Consider the following 20,938-nt stretch of genomic DNA (forward strand, 5'->3'; position numbering starts at 1 on the left):
TAATGAAGTAACATAGAAAATGCATTACAGCTCACCAGTGCAACAGTAATGGTACTATTTTCGTAAATATCACTTTCAAGAAACTAAAAGAAATTTAGATCTGCGTCAAATTGACTCCAATGGTATTCCGTGCAAAAACATAAATAAATTTTAGTGTGTTGTCAAAATAAAACTAAACAGAAGGTCATTGGATACAACTGACTCAGTGAGAGAAACACATATATTTTGAAAAAAAAAAACGCTTTGAAAATGAGAGAGATATGATTCTCCAATACACTTGTTAGGTTATATTGACCACAACGGTACTAGAAAGGGTACAACAGCCGATACAGGAAATCCTAACAATGGATGCAAAAACTAGTGGGAAGCAATATTTTCACAGTTTCAGATGTTTTGTGTAACACCTGCTCAACGAAACAACCACCATTCTATTTTCATAAATGTTACATTCAAAAAACAACCAAACAAATGAAGTTGGGGTCATACTGGCCCCATTTGTACTCAGTGCAAATATTAGCAAAAAATTTTAGTGTGTTGCAAACATAAAAATGAACGAAACATCATTTGATAGAATTGATTTAGAGAAAGAAAGTCATGTATTGTGAAAATAATTGTTCTGAAAACAAGGGTGAGATATACATAGTGAGTCATAAATGAGGTAAAATATGTCGTGCAAATTGTCACACACTGAGCTACAAACATAAATTCGTTTTCCGAATGTTCCTATGTCAATAAATGACAATGCAATTGAGTGGTAAAAATCTGGAAATATGAAGTGGACTTTTGGGTGTTACTGTGCGCCACCATTGGCCAAGGGGACAAATGGGCAACACAGCACAACGTGCAAGTGTTGCTGGTAGTCTAACGGTTCACGAGAAGGCGAGGCATGCGGCGTCAGGCGACGGTCTGCGTGACACTCAGAGCGATGACAGCGCCCACATCTGTCTCGTACCGGTTACGCTGGCCGGTATTATGTACCGAGGCTAGCTGGCATAGGGGAAGGAGCGTGAGGAGGGGCTGCACTACTGTACATGAATATTTTATAGTTTGGTTTGAAGAAACGAGTACACAGATGCAGAATACAAAATAGCACTACACAGGTATGTGGCAGTTAATACAAACGAATACAACGCAGCTGTACAAAGCGAAACTAACTTATAAACCGCCACTGCAGCTTCTGGTCATGTGTTTCTAAGTACTGATCGAAATGAAGACCACGATGTGTGTGGCAAAGTTTACTGAACACAATCCAAAATGTCAGTATCTCTTTGCGTAATATCACAAGCATGTTGTATTCTGCATTGAAGGGTGTTGACATCAACGACCTCTCCTTCATAAATCACATTTCAGATGGCCCCACTAAAAGAAATCCAGTGGATTCAGGTCTGGCAATCTTGCTGGCCATGCTACAGGGCCTCCACGACCGATCCATTTCGAAGGGAAAGCACCGTACAGGTGGCGTCTGCATCTACATCCATACTCCGCAAGCCACCTAACGATTTGTGTTGGAGGGTACTTTGAGTACCTCTATCGGTTCTCCCTTCTATTCAAGTCTCGTACTATTCGTGGAAAGAAAGATTGTCGGTATGCCTCTGTGTGGGCTCTAATGTCTCTGATTTTATCCTCATGGTCTCTTCGCGACATATACGTAGAAGGGAGCAATATACTGCTTGACTCCTCGATGAAGGTATGTTCTCGAAACTTCAACAAAAGCCCGTACCGAGCTACTGAGCGTCTCTCCTGCAGAGTCTTCCATTGGAGTTTATCTATCATCTCCGTAACGCTTTCGCGATTACTAAATGATCCTATGACGAGGCGCGCTGCTCTCCGTTGGATCTTTTCTATCTCTTCTATCAACCCTATCTGGTACGGATCCCACACTGGTGAGCAATATTCAAGCAGTGGGCGAACAAGTGTACTGTAACCTACTTCCTTTGTTTTCGGATTGCATTTCCTTAGGATTCTTCCAATGAATCTCAGTCTGGCATCTGCTTTACCGACTATCATCTTTATATGATCATTGCATTATAAATCACTCCTAATGCGTACTCCCAGATAATTTATGGATTTAACTGTTTCCAGTTGCTGATCTGCTACATTGTGGCTAAATGATAAAGGATCTTCCTTTCTATGTATTCGCTGCACATTACACTTGTCTAAATTGAGATTCAATTGCCATTCCCTGCACCATGTGTCAATTCTTTGCAGATCCTCCTGCATTTCAGTACAATTTTCCATTCTTACAAACCCTCGATGTACCACAGCATCATCCATCAAAAGCCACAGTGAAGGTCATTTGTGTATATTGTGAATAGCAACGGTCCTACGACACTCCCCTGCGGCACACCTGAAATCACTCTTACTTCGGAAGACTTCTCTCCACTGAGAATGACATGCTGCGTTCTGTTATCTAGGAACTCTTCAATCCAATCGCGCAATTGGTCTGATAGTCCATATGCTCCTACTTTGTTCATTAAACGACTGTGTGGAACTGTATCGAACGCCTTGCGGAACTCAAGAAATACGGCATCTGCCTGTGAAGCCGTGTCTATGGCCCTCTGAGTCTCGTGGACGAATAGCGCGAGCTGGGTTTCATACGACCGTCTTTTTCAAAATCCATGCTGATTCCTACAGAGCAGATTTCTAGTCTCCAGAACAGTCATTATACTCTAACATAATTCGTGTTCCAAAATTCTACAGCTGATCGACGTTAGAGATATAGGTCTATAGTTCTGAACATCTGTTCGACGTCCTGTCTTGCCCTTTTCCAATCGCTTGGAACGCTACGCTCTTCTAGGGACCTACGGTACACCGCTGCAAGAATGGCGGCGGGGGCGGGGGGCGGCAAGTTCCCTCGCGTACTCTGTGTAAAATCGAACTGGTATCCCATCAGGTCCAGCGACTGCATTTGAGCGATTTTAATTGTTTCTCTATCCTTCTGTCGTCTATTTCGATATCTACCATTTTGTCATCTGTGCGACAATCTAGAGAAGGAACATCAGTGCAGTCTTCCTGTGTGAAACAGCTTTGGAAAAAGACATTTAGTATTTCGGCCTTTAGTCTGTCATCCTCTGTTTCAGTACCATTTTGGTCACAGAGTGTCTGGACATTTTGTTTTGATCGACATACCGCTTTGACATAGGACCAAAATTTCTTAGGATTTTCTGCCAAGTCAGTACATTGAACTTTACTTTCGAATTCATTGGATGCCTCTCGCATAGCCCTCATCACACTACATTTCGCTTCGCGTAATTTTTGTTTGTCTGCAAGGCTTTGGCTATGTTTATGTTTGCTGTGAAGTTCCCTTTGCTTCCGCAGCAGTTTTCGAACTCGGTTGTTGTACCACGGTGGCTCTTTTCCATCGCTTACGATCTTGCTTGGTACATACTCATCTAAAGCATATAGTAAGATGGCTTTGAACTTTGGTCTGAAGTACAGTGTTGAGGATCAGTGGACAAACTTTTGTGTTGAGCCGTCACGTACCGTTTAATCTCCTTTTTGTCACTTTTGCTAAGCAGAAAAATCCTCCTACGTTTTTTAATATTTCTATTTACGGCTGAAAGCATCGATGCAGCAACCGCTTTGTGATCGCTGGTTCCCTGCTCTGCGTTAACAGTTTCAAATAGTTCGGGTCTGTTTGTCCCCAGAAGGTCTAATATGTTATCGCCACGAGTCGGTTCTCTGATTAACTGCTCAAGGTAGTTTTCAGATAAAGCACTTAAAAAAAATTTCACTGGATTCTTTGTCCCTTACACCCGTTATGAACGTTTGAGTCTCCCAGTCTATATCCGGCAAATTAAAATCTCCACCCAGAACTATAACATGGTGGGGAAATCTACTCGAAGTATTATCCAAATTATCCTTCACGTGCTCAGCCACAACAGCTGCTGAACCAGGAGGCCTATAGAGACATCCAATTACCATGTCTGAGCCTGCTTTAACCGTGACCTTCACCCAAATTATTTCACATTTCGGATCTCCGTCAATTTCCCTCGATACTATTACACTTCTTATCGCTATAAACATGCCTCCGCCTTCACTGTCCAGCCTGCCTCTGCGGTATACATTCCAATCTGAGTTTAGGATTTCATTACTGTTTACGTCTGGTTTCAGCCAACTTTCTGTCCCTAGTACTATATGGGCATTGTGACCGTTTATTAATGAGAGCAGTACTGGGACCTTTCTATAGACGCTCCTGCAGTTTACTATTAGCACATTAACATTGCTATTCCCTGTTGCATTTTGCCTACTCATACCTTGCCGCGTCTCAGGAGACGTCTTGTTGGGCCTAGGGAGGGAATTCTCTAACCTAAAAAACCCACATGTGCACTCCACACGTACTCCGCTACCCTTGTAGCCGCTTCCGGCGTGTAGTGCACGCCTGACCTACTCAGGGGGACCCTACATTTCTCCACCCGATAGCGGAGGTCCAGAAATTTGCACCCCTGATCTCCGCGGAATTGTCTTAGCCTCTGGTTTAAGCGTTCTACTCGCCTCCAAACCAGAGGACCGCGATCGGTTCTGGGAACGATGCTACAAATAGTTAGCTCAGATAATTTGGTAAAGTAACAGCATTTGGTCGTCTATTTGAGGTCACCAGGGGCTAAGGTCTCCTCCTCACAGCTTTCTTAAAAGAAATGTTCGGAACTACCCTCGCATTGCAAGGATAGTACCGTGCCATTTTTTTTCTGCATGGGTAGCCGGTGGTGAAAGGGTAGAGTACCGCCCGACATTGAAATTGAGTTATTATTTGAACAAAATATGTTGTACTGACAAGACTAACGAAGAATGTTGTACCTATTTTCAATTAATACAGCGAAGCCAGATACCAGTGTGGGAAAGAATGACAATTTATTTATTTAACTGATCACATGTGCACTCCCACAAATTAAATCCCTACATCCAGTTTGGCGAGATCTGAGAAATGAATGGATGTTGGTCGTCTGCTAGCCGCAGATAGTGAATGTGCAATATATGATCATCTTTGAGACAGTACTTTGGTCACCTTTGGTGGAACTAAAGAGATGAAATTTACCTGAGATTTGAGCGCCTGAAATGTGGCAGACCAGTGGGTAGCATGGTCTTCCCCCACCTCAACAGAGGTGCTAGGTGACTTGTTGAACGACCATGTTTTCAGCACTCTGCCTCTGGATCTAGTGTTGGTAAGACCTGTCTTACGTGTGCTCCGTAAAGAAAAAAGAGTGGAGACATGGTATGCATGTGAAATAGTTAAGAGTAGTTTGGAATAATAATTTCTCTATTTCAGGAACTTTTGTGGGGAGAATTAAATGTCAGGCAGGTAATATCAAGGAGATCGTAGTAATCTTCGGAAGTGACCAATGGTCACAATGAAACCACGTGTAGCAATAAGTTGAAATACTTCCGTGTGCTTAAGTCAAGCTGAATTACTAGCGTGTGTATTATAAGTTGGAAATATTTAAGAAATGGCGTGTGCAGGACTTGAAATTAGAGACGAGTACTTCCACGTGGTGAGTACTGTGTGAGTCGCAATATGTTTACGAAACAAAGGATGAAGAGAAGTACTCGTCCATGGTATCAGTTGCGGACTCGCGTGTGTGGCGAATATGTTCTTAACATTATTTTGCGTGTTATGTTTCCGTGTGACGCTTGATTCAAACTATAATACTCTGAGAGTGAAGCAAGGTGAGTCAGCCGTCTATCCAGCAACGCCACTTGGCTTGCATTGCACAGGAAGACGTGCATATATCCTTCAGAGTGCATAGTAGGAAAGAAAAATGACGAAGTGGGGCAGTGTCGTGTGAAACTGGGATAAATACTAATTGAAGTGGGAAAGCTGAAAGTGATTATAACGTTGGGACTATTCCTTGTGTTATACACCACACTGCAACATGGAATACGTCATGTAATTTAAGTATGTGTGGTTTGCATGGGAGAGTAGCAAGATAGTTTCAGAGGTAGTGGGTTATGCGTAATCCTTTTGTACCGCTCGGTCTGGAGGAAATTTTCGAGATGATGGGTGTGAGGGTCGAAGTGTGAGATATAGCAAAAGATCCACCATCCTATCCAGAAAGTGCACTGTAGCGTTAAATAATTACGAGACCATAAGATGGAGAATCACCAATGTAAAGCCATGTCCACTGGGCGCAATTTCTCATGTGTTATTGTTGTAGGTTATAGAATTTGTGTGTTTAGGTTATAGAATTTATCGGAATAAATAAGATAGTGAAAAGAAAAAGATTGGTGGCCTTTTCCTTCGAATTGTATGTTGTCATGATATCCAGAATTTATAATGCGTGCGCCATTCATATTCAGTGCGATGGCCAAGTGTTGATCAAACCCGTTAAATAAGAAAGAAAATGTGGTATTGCCAGTGCGTAGTGAACAGTCAGAGTTGTGTAAATTACTAGTAGTCAGATGTGCATATCCTTTGCGTAATATTCAAACAGGAGAATAATTTGTAACTTAATTGTGAGTACTAGAGCTCATGTTACTTGCTAAACAAGAATGAATCCACTCGCTTGGCAGACCACTCATCTTGCAGGCCTGATTGCTTGATGCCACAGTATGAGGAAGGCACGTGAGTGCCTCTCAGCAGGTTCGAATCCTGCCTCGGGCATGGATGTGTGGGATGTCCTTAGGTTAGTCAGGTTTAGTTAGTTCTAAGTCTAGGGGACTGATGAATTCAAATGTTCAAGTCCAATAGTGCTTAGAGCCATTTGAACCTTCTGCATGCGAAAGGGATGGTAATGGTTTCTATGGAGTACTCGCATAACAATAGATTGTGATATTCCGACCGCAGTGGCGAGAGACCTGGTGCTTATTGTTCGGTCCTCAGCAACAGTTGTTAACACATTTTAGCCGGCCGCTGTGGCCGAGCGGTTCCTGGCGCTACAGTCTGGAACCGCGCGACCTCTACGTTCACAGGTTCGAATCGCTCCTCGGGCATGGATGTGTGTGATGTCCTTAGGTTAGTTAGGTTTAAGTAGTTCTAAGTTCTAGGGGACTGATGACCCCTAGTGCTCAGAGACATTTGAACCATTTTTTGAAGTGGATGTCGGCGTATTCCTCGTTTGTGAAACTTGCCGTGGTGCTGTAGTAACACTGCGACGCGACCATTAGCAGCTGTCGACATGGCGTGAATCGGGCAGAGTGAGCAGCGCAGAGATTTTGTAAACACGTCATGGGCTCTGTGGTTTTACTACCGCCGTTGACCACTCTTTCCGCTTACAGGACACACATTCCCTAACATGGGACTGTACACTCGTTACCGCGGGCAACGTGTGATTCACAAGTGCTGATACGATTTCACATACATTACGATGGGATTTGTTCTTTCTCGTATCTTTCAAACGCGGGCAGATACACATCAGCTCATTGGTGTGTCATTTGTTGTATTTATGGGTGAATGACTTGTCGTGATCGTGAGGCTCGTCGGTATATCGTTCAATGGTGAACAGGTGTTTTTGTTTTATGTACACGGTACACCGAGAAGAACGATATTAACAACGATGCGTCACGTGTTACGCATAGGAGCATGCAATCCTCGACATATTTTTCCTCATTTATAACCAACCTGTATATTTCGAATATACTTATGCTGTCATATTAATACCAGTGGTATTTCAAGGCTTAAGCATGATAACGGGATTGAGTCCTAACCATTAAAAACAGCCCATATTATAACACTAACTACCTTGTACTTCGCTGTTGACTCGATATACACTGGCAGGCAATGTTCTCCATCAGACTGGCACGGGATACAGTGTGATATATTCCTACTGCACAAATACTATAGATAAACTAAACCACAAAATCAAAACAAAATTAAAAAGGACACCCAAAACACAAAAACTTAAGCCTTCTCACTAGCTTACAAACACACAGAACACACATATGAGCACACATGAACAAGAAACACACACAACAACAAACATACGGTTCACTCTCACCTACATTAACAAAGCAGCGCACAGAATGGACAACATACTCAAAAAAAGGGCTAAAAGTAGCCTACAGGACAGAATATTCGACACAGAGAAAACTAAGGACAACCCACACAAGCACAGACGAACACAACACATCTGGTATTTACCAACTAACATGTCAGAATTGCAAATCATTTTATATAGGACAAACAAACAAACTTTAATACCAGGTACACAGTACACAGAAGAGCGTTAAAAAGTAACAGCTGTCATTCCACATTTGCTGAACACCTTATGGACAAGAAACATAACGCAACAGACACTAATAGTGACTTGAAAATTCTCAAATGCAGCAACAGCCCCCCACAAAAACTAAATATTGAAGAAAACTATAAAAAAAAAGAAAGCCCTAGTTGAAGGAAAGCAAGTAATAAATGAATACACAGCTCTTTCCAATGAAACTCTGTTCTCTGCCCTCAAAGAATTATTAGATAACACAAGCCAATAGTGCCCCCAAACCCCCCACCCCCACAGACATGTACTTTATATTACACACACACACACACACACACACACACACACACACACACACACACACAAAATGGACAGACACCTCTGAAAGATTCAGAACAATCGCCAGGAACACCTTCAATTGTTCCAGTGTTAGCAACCTTGTTTTTACATCTTCAGTTGTTCCACTGACCGCCATCTTGTTTTTACAACTGGTAAACAGTGACAGCTCAGTATATAAAACGTCACAGTGAAGAAGATGAGGAAAACAGAAAACATAAGTGAAACATAATGTAAATACACATACAAACACACACACACACACACACACACACACACACACACACACACACACACACACACACAGAAACTTCCGCAAAGAATTAATTAGTTTGAGGCATAGCCATTACAGGCCCAAAATCGTAATTTCTTACTTAAATAATTTGGTTACGTAAAGTGCTATATGACTGCAGATTACAAACTGTGAAAGAAATCAGCCACTGTAAAAATATAAGACATCACGATAACCACACTGCGTAGTAATCGGGTATTAATTCAAAATTTTATACGTTTCTTGGAAAATCTCTAATTACGATTTTAAAAACCAATATTTAGAATTATACAAATTGTATGGAACATTCCAGAATGAGATTTTCACTCTGCAGCGGAGTGTGCGCAGATATGAAACTTCCTGGCAGATTAAAATGGTGTGCCGGACCGAGACTCGAACTCGGGACCTTTGCCTTTCGCGGGCAAGTGCTCTACCAACTTTTTTTAATTTTTTTTTTAGTGCTCTATTAACTTTTTTTTTGTCACGCTGACCACTTTTATTTATTTATTTATAAAGAAAGAAAGAAAACTACCTCTTCCACTTCAGGCGTTGGCCCCCATCACCCATACTACCCCCAAAAACCTACCTAGCCTAAAAACAAAAGCAAAGCTCGTGCCACCGCCACTTTAATCCTAAAGCTAACTAGGACAGCCGTTCGCCACCACTTCAGGTTACGCCCACGAGCAAAAATTAAATATGCCTCTGAACATTTTATTAAAAAATAAAAGGAGAAAGGAAAGGGTATAATACTTTGTTATATTTTATTTGTTGCTAATTTTGTTCTTCTTTGGTTTTTTTTTTTTTTTTTTTTTTTTTTTGTTTGTGGTTTTAGGGCGCAAAACTTCTATGGTCATTAGCGCCCAGCCCGTGACGTAGAAAACAGGAAAAAAACGAAATTTAAAATGAGCAGCAATGGGAACAAAGTCATAAAATTTGAGAAACTAAAGGCAGAAGGAATGCTTAAAAATCCACTATAGAAAGGGGTTGGTTGTCCCCCAAAAAAAAGGCTTCAAATGACTGACGTCATTTCACTGTCACTAATAAACTGTAGAACGCGGTCAGCTGAGCGCGTGTCATCTGCTAAAATCGACGATAGATCAGGCGATAGCTGTAGACGGGAGCGTAACGGATTAAAATAGGGGCATTCAATTAAAAGGTGTCTGACCGTCCACGGCTGAGAGCAGTGGGGACATAGTGGGGGAGGATCACCGCTTAAAAGATGTCGATGACTAAAAAGACAGTGCCCTATCCGGAGTCTTGCTAAAATTACCTCCTCCCGACGACACGTTCGGGAGGAAGAGGTCCATGCTCAAGGAAGGGCTTTCACTTCCCGCAATTTATTATGGGGAAGTGTTGACCAATGCGCATGCCATAAATGAGCAACTTGGCGACATAAACCGCCCGTAGATCGGTAAACAGAAGAGACTGAATAGCTGGCGGAGGAAGAGTGACTGCAGCCTTGGCCGCTATATCGGCCGCCTCATTTCCACAGATACCAGCGTGTCCTGGGAGCCAGAGGAACGCCACCGAGACGCCCCCCAGGTGGAGCAAGCGCAGACAGTCCTGAATCCGGTGGACCAGAGGGTGGACAGGGTAGAGAGCTTGGAGACTGAGTAGAGAGCTGAGAGAATCTGAACAGATAACATACTGTATCCGCTGATGTGCAGCGGATGTAGTGGACAGCCTGGAGAATAGCGTAAAGCTCCGCAGTATAAACCGAACACTCGTCGAGAAGCCGAAAGTGATTTGGGGTGTCGCCAACAATATAGGCACTCCCTACACCTAACGATGTTTTCGAGCCATCGGTGTAAATAAATGTGGCTTTCGTCATTTGTGCACATAGAGCAGCAAATGCCCGACGGTAAACAAGTGTAGGGGTACCATCCTTGGGAAATTGACATAGGTCTCTGAGCAAGTCGATCCGGGGACGGAGCCAAGGCGGTGCTGTACCCCAAGTTGTCAAGAAGGTTTTAGGAAAGCGGAAGGAAAGAGAATGGAGCAGTTGACGGAAGCGGACTCCCGGGGGCAGTAGGGAGGAGGAGCGGCCTGCATACCCGACATCAAGGGAGGCGTCGAAAAAAAGGTCATGGGCTGGATTAGCAGGCATTGAAGACAGATGGCTAGCATAACGACTCAGAAGGACTGCCCGCCGATTGGATAGCGGAGGTTCAGCAGTCTCAGCATAAAGGCTTTCCACAGGGCTGGTGTAAAAAGCTCCAGACAGTAAACGTAATCCACGGTGGTGGATAGAGTCGAGACGCCGAAGAATAGACGGCCGAGCAGAGGAGTAGACTATGCTTCCATAATCCAATTTCGAGCGCACTAAGGCGCGATAGAGGCGGAGAAGGACCACTCGGTCCGCTCCCCAAGAGGTGCCATTCAGGACACGGAGGGTGTTAAGGGAACGCAGACAGCGAGCCGAAAGATAGGAAACGTGGGAGGACCAGCACAGTTTTCTGTCAAACATAAGACCCAAGAATTTAGCGACGTCGGAAAACGGAAGGTTGACAGGACCTAGATGTAAGGAGGGCGGAAGAAACTCCTTACGTCGCCAAAAATTAACACAAACGGTCTTACTGGGTGAGAAACGGAAGCCGGTTTCGATGCTCCACGAGTGGAGGCGATCGAGACATCCTTGAAGACGTCTTTCAAGAAGGCTGGTCCGTTGAGAGCTGTAGTAGATCGCAAAATCGTCCACAAAGAGGGAGCCCGAGACATCAGGAAGGAGACAATCCATAATTGGATTAATGGCGATGGCAAACAGTACAACACTCAGCACGGAGCCCTGGGGTACCCCGTTTTCTTGGGAGAAAGTACGGGATAGAGTAGTGTTCACCCGCACCCTAAATGTGCGCTCTGCCATAAATTCGCGAAGAAAAAGGGGTAGCCGGCCTCGAAAGCCCCAAGAGAACAGTGTGCGGAGGATGCCTGTCCTCCAACAGGTATCGTATGCTCTCTCCATATCAAAAAATATTGCTACCGTTTGGCGTTTCCGGAGGAAATTGTTCATGATATAAGTGGAGAGAGCAACAAGATGGTCAACGGCCGAACGATGTTGTCGGAATCCGCATTGGGCTGGTGTTAAAAGACTGCGGGATTCCAGCCACCAAGCTAAACGGTATTTCACCATACGCTCCAAAACCTTACAGACACTACTCGTGAGAGAAATGGGGCGATAGCTAGAGGGGAGATGTCGTTCCCGTTCCGAAACCTGGAAAGGACAAACAATAGCTTCCCGCCATCGCCTGGGAAAGGTACTGTCGGTCCAAATTCGATTATAAAGGCGAAGGAGGTAGCGCAGGCTATGGGTTGATAAATGCAGCAACATTTGGACGTTGACACCATCCGGTCCTGGGGCGGAGGAGCGAGAAGAAGAGAGTGCATGTTGGAGTTCGCGCATGGAGAAAACAGTATCGTAGCTTTCGCGATTTTGAGAGGAGAAAGCAAGATGTCGCACTTCCGCTGCACGTTTCTTCGGGAGAAACGCTGGCGGGTAATTTGAAGAGCTCGAAATCTCAGCAAAGTGCTGACCCAATGAGTTAGATATTGCGACGGGGTCCACTAAGGTATCATGCGCGACAGTGAGCCCAGAGACCAGGGAGAAACTAGGCGCGCCTGAGAACCGTCGAAGCCGACTCCAAACTTCCGAGGAGGGAGTGAAGGTGTTAAATGAGCTAATAAAGAATTGCCAGCTTGCCTTCTTGCTATCGCGGATGACGCGACGGCATCGCGCACGGAGCTGCTTATATCGGATACAGTTGGCCAAAGTTGGATGGTGACGGAAAATGCGAAGAGCACGTCGCCGCTCACGTATTGCGTCCCGGCATGCCTCGTTCCACCAAGGAACTGGGGGGCGCCGGGGCAATTCGGAGGTGCGTGGTATTGAACGTTCCGCAGCTGTGAGAATAACGTCGGTAAAATGTGTGACCTCATCGTCGACGCTGGGAAAGCGACGGTCATCGAATGTCGCTAGAGACGAAAAAAGTGTCCAATCGGCTTGGGCAAACTTCCAGCGTCGCGAGCGCATATATGGCAGTTGAGGCTGCAGTCGAAGAACACATGGAAAGTGGTCACTCGAGTGTGTATCATCAAGGGCGAACCATTCGAAGCGCCGAGCTAGCGGAACAGTACCGACCGCAAGGTCCAAATGAGATAAATTTGCCGTGGAGGCAGACAAAAATGTGGGGACCCCAGTGTTGAGGCAGACTAGATCCGCTTGGTGGAAGACGTCTAGCAATAGTGAGCCACGTGGACAAGGATGTGGAGATCCCCAAAGCGGGTGGTGGGCATTGAAGTCCCCAACCAGCAAATAGGGGGGTGGAAGCTGATCAAGAAGATGAAGGAGATCAGCTCGTGCCATTGGTGTAGACGATGGAATGTATACCGTACATAGAGAGAACGTGTATCCAGAAAGGGAAAGACGGACGGCGACAGCTTGGAAGGAACTGTTTAAGGGGATTGGGTGATAATGGAGAGTATCATGGAGCAGAATCACGAGTCCTCCATGGGCTGGAGTGCCTTCAACAGAGGGGAGGTATTATCGGATGGACTGAAAATGAGGGAGAACAAAGCGGTCATGGGGACGCAGCTTTGTTTCCTGAAGACAGAAGATGACCGGCGAGTAGGATCGTAAGAGGATCGACAATTCATCCCGATTGGCGCGAATGCCGCGGATATTCCAGTAGATAATGGACATAGGGTGAACAGAAAATGGAGAAACGTGACCAAGGGTGCTGTCAACTCAACGACTGCTCAGAGCTTGCGACCGACAGCATGGAATGGCATTCAGTCGAAGGCAGAAGATCCTGATCCATAGGTTGGTCAGGAGCAGCTCCTGCCACCAACGATCGGCCAGTTGACCGGCCACCAGCAGTGCGCCTCGGCGACACAGAAGATGGCCGAGGGCGATTTCCGCCAGGTGGTGCTGTAGTTGGGACACGCCTTGGCGGAGAAGGAGAGGAACTGTGTTTCTTCGTAGCCTTCTTGGAGGTATGATGTTTAGATGAAGGAGGAACCGATGGTTGTGAAGTTGCGGTACGTAAAACCTCTTCACGAGAATGCTCTTTTTTCGAAGACTTGGCGTCTGACTTCTGGGCTCGAGATTTAGCAGAACCCGACGAGGGGTGAGCCATAGAGTGGGCAGGCGAAAGTGGTGAGGTTGAACGGGCGATCTTTGCGCTGGCCGATCTGACGACCGTGGTACTAAATGTGAGGTCGCAAGTCTGCGTGGCCGCCTCCTTTGTTGGCCGAGGAGAAGCAAGGACAGTGCTGTATTTTCCTTTCTGAGGCACGGTGGGCTGTCGACTGACGAGTAACTTTCGAGCAGCAAAGGTCAACACCTTTTCCTTCACTCTTATTTCCTGGATGAGCTTTTCACCCTTAAAAGCGGGGCAATCTCGAGAGGAAGCAGCGTGGTCACCCATACAGTTGATGCAGTGAGGGGATGGAGGTGGACAAGCACCCTCATGGGCATCCTTGCCACACGTAACACATTTGGCCGGATTGGAACAGGACTGGCTGGTGTGATTGAACCGCTGACATCGATAGCAACGCGTAGGGTTTGGGACATAAGGGCGAACGGAATTTATCTCATAGCCTGCTTTGATTTTTGATGGGAGTTGAACTTTGTCAAATGTCAAGAAGACAGTGTGGGTTGGAATGATGTTCGTGTCAACCCTTTTCATAACCCGATGAACAGCGGTGACGCCCTGGTCAGACAGGTAGTGCTGAATTTCTTCGTCAGACAATCCATCGAGGGAGCGTGTATAAACGACTCCACGCGAGGAATTTAAGGTACGGTGCGGTTCCACCCGGACAGGGAAGGTGTGGAGCAGAGAAGTACGCAGCAATTTTTGAGCCTGGAGGGCACTGTGTGTTTCTAACAACAGGGTACCATTCCATAATCTGGAACAAGACTTTACAGGACCCGCAATTGCGTCGATACCTTTCTGAATAATGAAAGGGTTGACCGTGGAAAAGTCGTGACCTTCGTCAGACCGAGAAACAACAAGGAACTGTGGCAACGATGGAAGAACCGTCTGTGGCCGAGACTTGATGAACTTACGTTTGTGAGCAGTCATAGTGGAAGGTGAGGAAACCATTGCGGAAGAATCCCCCATGATTACCGGCGTCTCCGATGGCGCGCTCCTCCCTTGTGGGGGCCCTCACCGAGGGCACACCCGCCTTAGGTGATTGTTCGCACCTCAGGTCACACCTCCCGACAAACGGACGGAGGGACCAATCGGCACTTTCGGAGGGTATCAGCTCGGGTAATCACCCCTCCTTGGGCCTGGCCGTTACCAGGGGGTACGTACGTGTCCTACCTGTCTACCCGGGGCGGGGAATTACGCGTTACCCCGTCACCGGCTACGCATGGAAGTGCGTGGGTCGGCCTTCAGACACGCACAGGGAGGAAAAAAGAGAAAGGGAAAGGAAAGGAAAGAAAAGAGGGTCTCAAACGCCGCAGCGGAGAAAAGGGCAAGGAGAAGAGGGAAGGAAAAGAGAAGGACAGAGGAAGGTCGAGGACTTGCAAGTGTAAAAGCAAGGAATTTGGAACAGTTTCGAGCGTCCGTCTCCGGACGTAGGCACAAACCATACTCCCAGAGGGGGAGAAAGGGAAGGAAAGAGACAGAGGTGAGGGGGGGGGGGGCGAAGATGGGGGACGGGGAGGGATGCGGAAAGGGAAGGGAAGGTATGCAGCCCGGAAAGGAATTAGGGCCACATTAGCTCGGGGTCCCGTGCTCGCTACGCACGTGTCCACAAAAGAGTTGTGGACCCCCTGGGGGGATTCTTCTTTGGTTCTTGTGTATTTATTTGGATTCGAAAGCTGGTCTCTCGCTCACTTTTTGTATACATATATATTTTTTATTTATATAGATATCGATGTGTGAACAGTCATAGTTAATCAAGCCTGGAAAACTAAAACAGAATAAAGACACCATCGAAGATAGTAAACATAAATAACTGAAAATAAAGCCACAACTTCGTAGTTAGGCTTCCCAGCGACTGCGCCCACTGATAAAGATTGTTCAGTATATGCTCGTTTGCAGTTCGTTCTGACCTCATCTGCCACTGCCTGAAACATTCCAGCTACACGGCGGGCTGTGAAAGGCACTCCATAGGTAGTTTGCGAAGCATTGTCGATATCTGGTGTGCCCGGAAATAGCATGATGTCTTTCTCGTAAATAGAGCCAGAAGTCAAGGAAATTCTTGTGTCTGTGACGATAGAGGTAATGGACCGCATGTCCACGTATCCAGGTGACGGAGTTGCTTCGAGTGTTTGGGTAAAATGTCTTATCCGGAAAGAATAACGTGCGTGCAGATATATGCTCCGGCCTCACTCGCAAGAGATAAGCCAGCATCTGCCGCACTAGGTGACAAACCGGTCCCGCCGCTCCAAAGCTGAGGTGGTGCTCGTCAGAATCTACTGTATTACAACCCACACAATTGGGATATTCTGCCATGTGGATATTGTAACTGAGCTACACAAGCACGACTCTCGCCCCCTCCTCACAGCTTTACTTCTGCCAATACCTAGTCTCCCACCTTCCAAATTTAACAGAAGGTCTCCTGCAGGAGAGCTTCTGTTAAGTCTGGAAGGTAGGAGACGAGGAACTGGCAGAAGTAAAGCTGTGAGGACGGAGCGTGAGTCGTGCTTGGGTAGCTCAGTTGGTAGAGCACTTGCCCGCGAAAGGCAAAGGTCCCGAGTTCGAGTCTCGGTCCGTCACATAGTTTTAATCTGCCGGGAAGTTTCAGTAAAGAACATCTTTGTGTTTAACAGCAATAAAATAATAGCCCACTGACGATGCTGCAACTGCAGTGAGACATGTTTGGGATACAAAACGATATCGTGTTTTGATGAAGGCGGACCCCATACAGAAACATATGCATTGTTAAGGAAAACACAGACAAAAGAGTTTCAACCCCATGATGATTAATAGGAAATTTTTTTGTAGTATAATTCATATTTATATTACTGCGAATTTGTCCTTTCGTTCCATTTGTAATATACAATGATGAAAAGAACAGCAACATCAAAAAGTAGAATACTCAGATTTGGGGAACATATTTAAGTGGTTAACACTGCAAGATCACAGGTTAACGTAAACGTGAGATAAGTCATTGCAATTGTGAAATGGAGGTACATTAATAATCGGTGTAATCCCAGAACGTTGAATGCAAGCTTACAAACTCGCATGCATTGTGATATACAGCTTCCGGCGTAAGTTTGTGGAATGGAGACCCATGCTTGTTGCATTTGGTCGGTGAATAAAAGGTCGGTTAGTGATTGTTGTGGATGACACTGGAGTTGCCGTCCGATGATGTCCCACATGTGCTCGAATCCAAACTGATCTGGTGTTCGAGCAGGCCGAGAGAACATGTTCACACTTGAGCCGTGCGTGGCTCGTGTTCCCGCCATCATCTATTTTTCACCCTGTTTTTAATGTACTTCCACCTCACTACGTTAATTTACATTAATACTGTCAATGAGTTGCTGCTTTGCCTGACCGTGAGCGGCGTTAGCAGCGCGTATCGATACATCCACTCTCGTTGTATCTTTGCTCGACTGCTATTACTTCCCGGTCGTTGTCTGTCGTTAACCAGTCCGAGTTGGGAGTTGGGGTTCGTGAGTTCGGGTCTGCCAGTTACAACGCGTCTGTAGCGCAGCCCGGACCTGCCAGTCCTGGAGTTGCAATACGGCACTGGTACAGTCGGGGTGGAGCAGCAGTGAGGTCTGCGTCGACATGGTTCGCCCGACCATTGCCACCACGCATCACTTGAGCCGGGCCATGGTCTTGGTGGATCGTCGTTCGGTCGTCCTACCGGACCACTCGTGTTGGCTCGCCGATCGTTCATGAGTCGGCTGCACGTGTGCATAGACTCCCTATTTGTGGTCGTGCGTGCTTAGTTACTGTCTTCGTGCAAGTGTCTGCCAGGTTGAGTGTGTAGTTGGTGTATGTCCACTGACGACTATTTTAGATGTTGTCGGCATTCTGAGGAATCGGTTGGTTGCTGCGGACCAAGGAAGTTACCTCCACGTGGTGATGTGGGCTGGGTCCGCTGCTGGTCCCTGTACAGTGTCGGAACGTGTGTGGGGCTGTCCGATCGTTACGAGCTTCGTGGTTCACCGACCCAGGACGCCAAAGTTGAGTAGTGGTTTCAACTACCCAATCCGCGTCCATTCATGTTGTGGTGGTTCGTTTCGGTGGTTTGCTGTTGGGGAAGTTTTCAGGTGAGCAACACTCAGTTAATTGCACCGCATGGCGGCTAAATTTCAGCAATAGAAACACTATTTGGGTTGACTACAATTCGAGTGCACCAGCGGAATTTTCGTCTTGTAGCCATTAGTGTTCTGGTTAGCTGCCCTGGCCGCTAACGTAGCTTGTGTCTTTTCCTCACCTGTTGGTCCTGCCCAACATGTTGTGTAGTTTTGGCAGCTCGGTTCACATACGCGTTTGTTTGGGGATAGTGATAACTAATATTTTTTTGGGGCCTTGAATTCTCGTGCACTCCGTCATGGCAAGGAAGCGGTTGTTCGGTCGGTCCGTGACTGTCCCTTGGTTGGGTTCGCACGAATTAAGTGTAGTTGGACTCACCACCTGTCTCGCCTAAGTGAACGAGGGCAGACCGATCCACTGGAGACTCCTGAAAGCCATTCTCTTAATTGTCCTTTTGGCAGTCTTAACGTTGTTGTAATTTAACGCCGGCCGGTGTGGCCATGCGGTTCTAGGCGCGTCAGTTTGGAACCGCGTGACCGCTACGGTCGCAGGTTCGAATCCTGCCTCGGACATGGATGTGTGTGATGTCCTTAGGTTGGTTAGGTTTAAGTAGTTCTAAGTTCTAGGGGACTGATGACCACAGATGTTGAGCCGCATAGTGCTCAGAGCCATTTGAACCATTTGTAATTTAACTGTATTTTATATTTTTAATTTTGCAAGGTTATTTGTGGGCCTTCAGCCCTGGAAATATGTTCTCAGGGTTTCCTTCAAGTCCAAACATTATCACTTTCTGTTCTTGAAAGGTTATTGTAATTTCCTCTGAAAGCTTTTACAAGTTGTTGTCGGCCTTCCGCCGTTGGTGTTGCAAAAATGAAATTTTTAAAATTAATGTATTGTTTTACCGATAGTTGCAATATATATTTCCTTAATTTGGAGAATTTAACCTTGCGGCCCTCAGCCATATTTATTGCGTTTCTTTATCTCTTCCTGTGCACCTTGTGGGCCATCAGGCCTATTAGCATCTTAAAGCATTGTGGCCTTCTGCCTTCAGTAATCATCATAGTGTATTTGGAATTTTGAAGATTTAATCCGGCGGCCTTCAGCCGCTCCGCATACTGATCTCACATATGTATACGATTTACCTCATTCGAAAATTTAACTGTGTGTCATGTCTTTTCAAAATTGAATTTACTCTATAGCATCTGTTTGGAGACCTTCAGCCGCGAAGGAAATTTAATTCTTTCAAAAGTGTATTTGTGAACTAAATGATAATAAATTACAATTGTGAAATGAATCCAACCGCAACTCCCTCGGCCCTTTCCACAACCCTAATGACCTGTTAGCCCTGTGTGATTTAGTGGGCTTTTCAACACTCTTTAGAGTATGTTTGGGTACAACAGCAGCATGTGGGCGAGCTTTATCCTATGGAAAACACCTCCTGGTATGCTGTTGATAAATGGCAGTACAACAGGTCGAACCACCAGATTGAAGTACAAATTTGGAGTCAGGGTGGGTGGGATAACTACGAGAGTGCTCCTCCTATGATACGAAATTGCACCCTGGACAATAACTCCAGGTGTAGGTCCACCGTGTATAGCACAAAGACAGGTTGGTTCCCGACCCTCAGCTGGCCTCCTAACCAACACACGGCCGCCACTGGCACCGAGGTAGAATCAGCTTTCATCAGAAAAAACAACAGACCTACAGCCTATCCTCCAGTGAGCTCTCGCTTGACGCCACTGAAGTCGCAAATGGCGGTGGCTTTGGGACAGTGGAATGCACGATACAGGGCATCTGGCTCGGAGTTATCCGATTTGTAACAGTTCGTTGTGTCCGTGTGGTGCGAACTGTTGCTTAAATTGCTGCTGCAGATGCACCGCAATGCGCCAGAGCCGGACATGATGGTATTCCCACTCAGTACTGCCATGTGGACGTCTGGAGCCCAGTCTTCTTGCGACTGTACATGCTCTTAACCGCAGCTGCAAGCAATCACATACAGTGGCTACATCCCCGACAAGTGTTTCCGCAATATTTCAGAAGGAACACTGAATGAGGTCGTGTAATAGGGCTACGAGAAACTCACACTCAGGTGCTCTTGACACACATCAACTCGCTACGCCCAAACTCAAAGGTAACTATCGCTGACGATGGTTAAAGCGTGTACTTAAAGCAATTCTCATTTTCATTCTTGTAGTGGTGATACTAGCCTCACTCGTGTGGTATTGGCGCAAAATCCGAACATATATAATTTTTTGGATGTAGGAAGACGCTAAAAAACTTTCATTTATGTTACACAATTTCTTCTTGGTGTTGCGAACATTTCCCATCAATGTAGTATGGTCAGCCAAACGTGAAAATATTTTTTTTATGTTGTGTGGGAGCAAATATCAGATGAAATTTAATGCCTATGTAGAGGTGGAGAGGGACAGAGAGAAAAAATTTGCGGCGGTGTATAAGTGAGAGGAAATGTGGTGATTTGCAGGAGTAGCAAATTATGCAGTGAGTGTATGTGCATTATGTATATGTGCGCATCCAAGAATTCATTTCAAATTTATATACTTTTTTTCAGAAATATCTGCGTATTCATGTGAAACTTTCATACGTATTCAGAAATATATGCATTTCTTTGAACTTGGAGACATTTTTACGCAGTTTAAGTATCTGACTCCCTCATTTTAATACTGAACTCATGAAATACAAATACATGCATATATTTGTGTGTACATGATTCTAAGGCAAATGTGTCAGTACAGAACGGTATTTTATCCATACGTATTTGACTTTTTGGCCTATTCAAATGAAGGTTATGGCATTTTTTTCGGAAATACTGCATGTCTTCGAACTTTGCACCAATTCAAATGAGGCTTGTATAATATCACAGCTACATATTGATTCGCTCCCTTATTTTAATACTTCGCTATGACTAACTGGAGAGATGTAGGGGAATGAGGGAAGGGGAAAGATGGACGGGA

This window comes from Schistocerca americana, chromosome 2 (genome assembly GCF_021461395.2).
Source record: "Schistocerca americana isolate TAMUIC-IGC-003095 chromosome 2, iqSchAmer2.1, whole genome shotgun sequence".
NCBI lineage: Eukaryota > Metazoa > Arthropoda > Insecta > Orthoptera > Acrididae > Schistocerca > Schistocerca americana.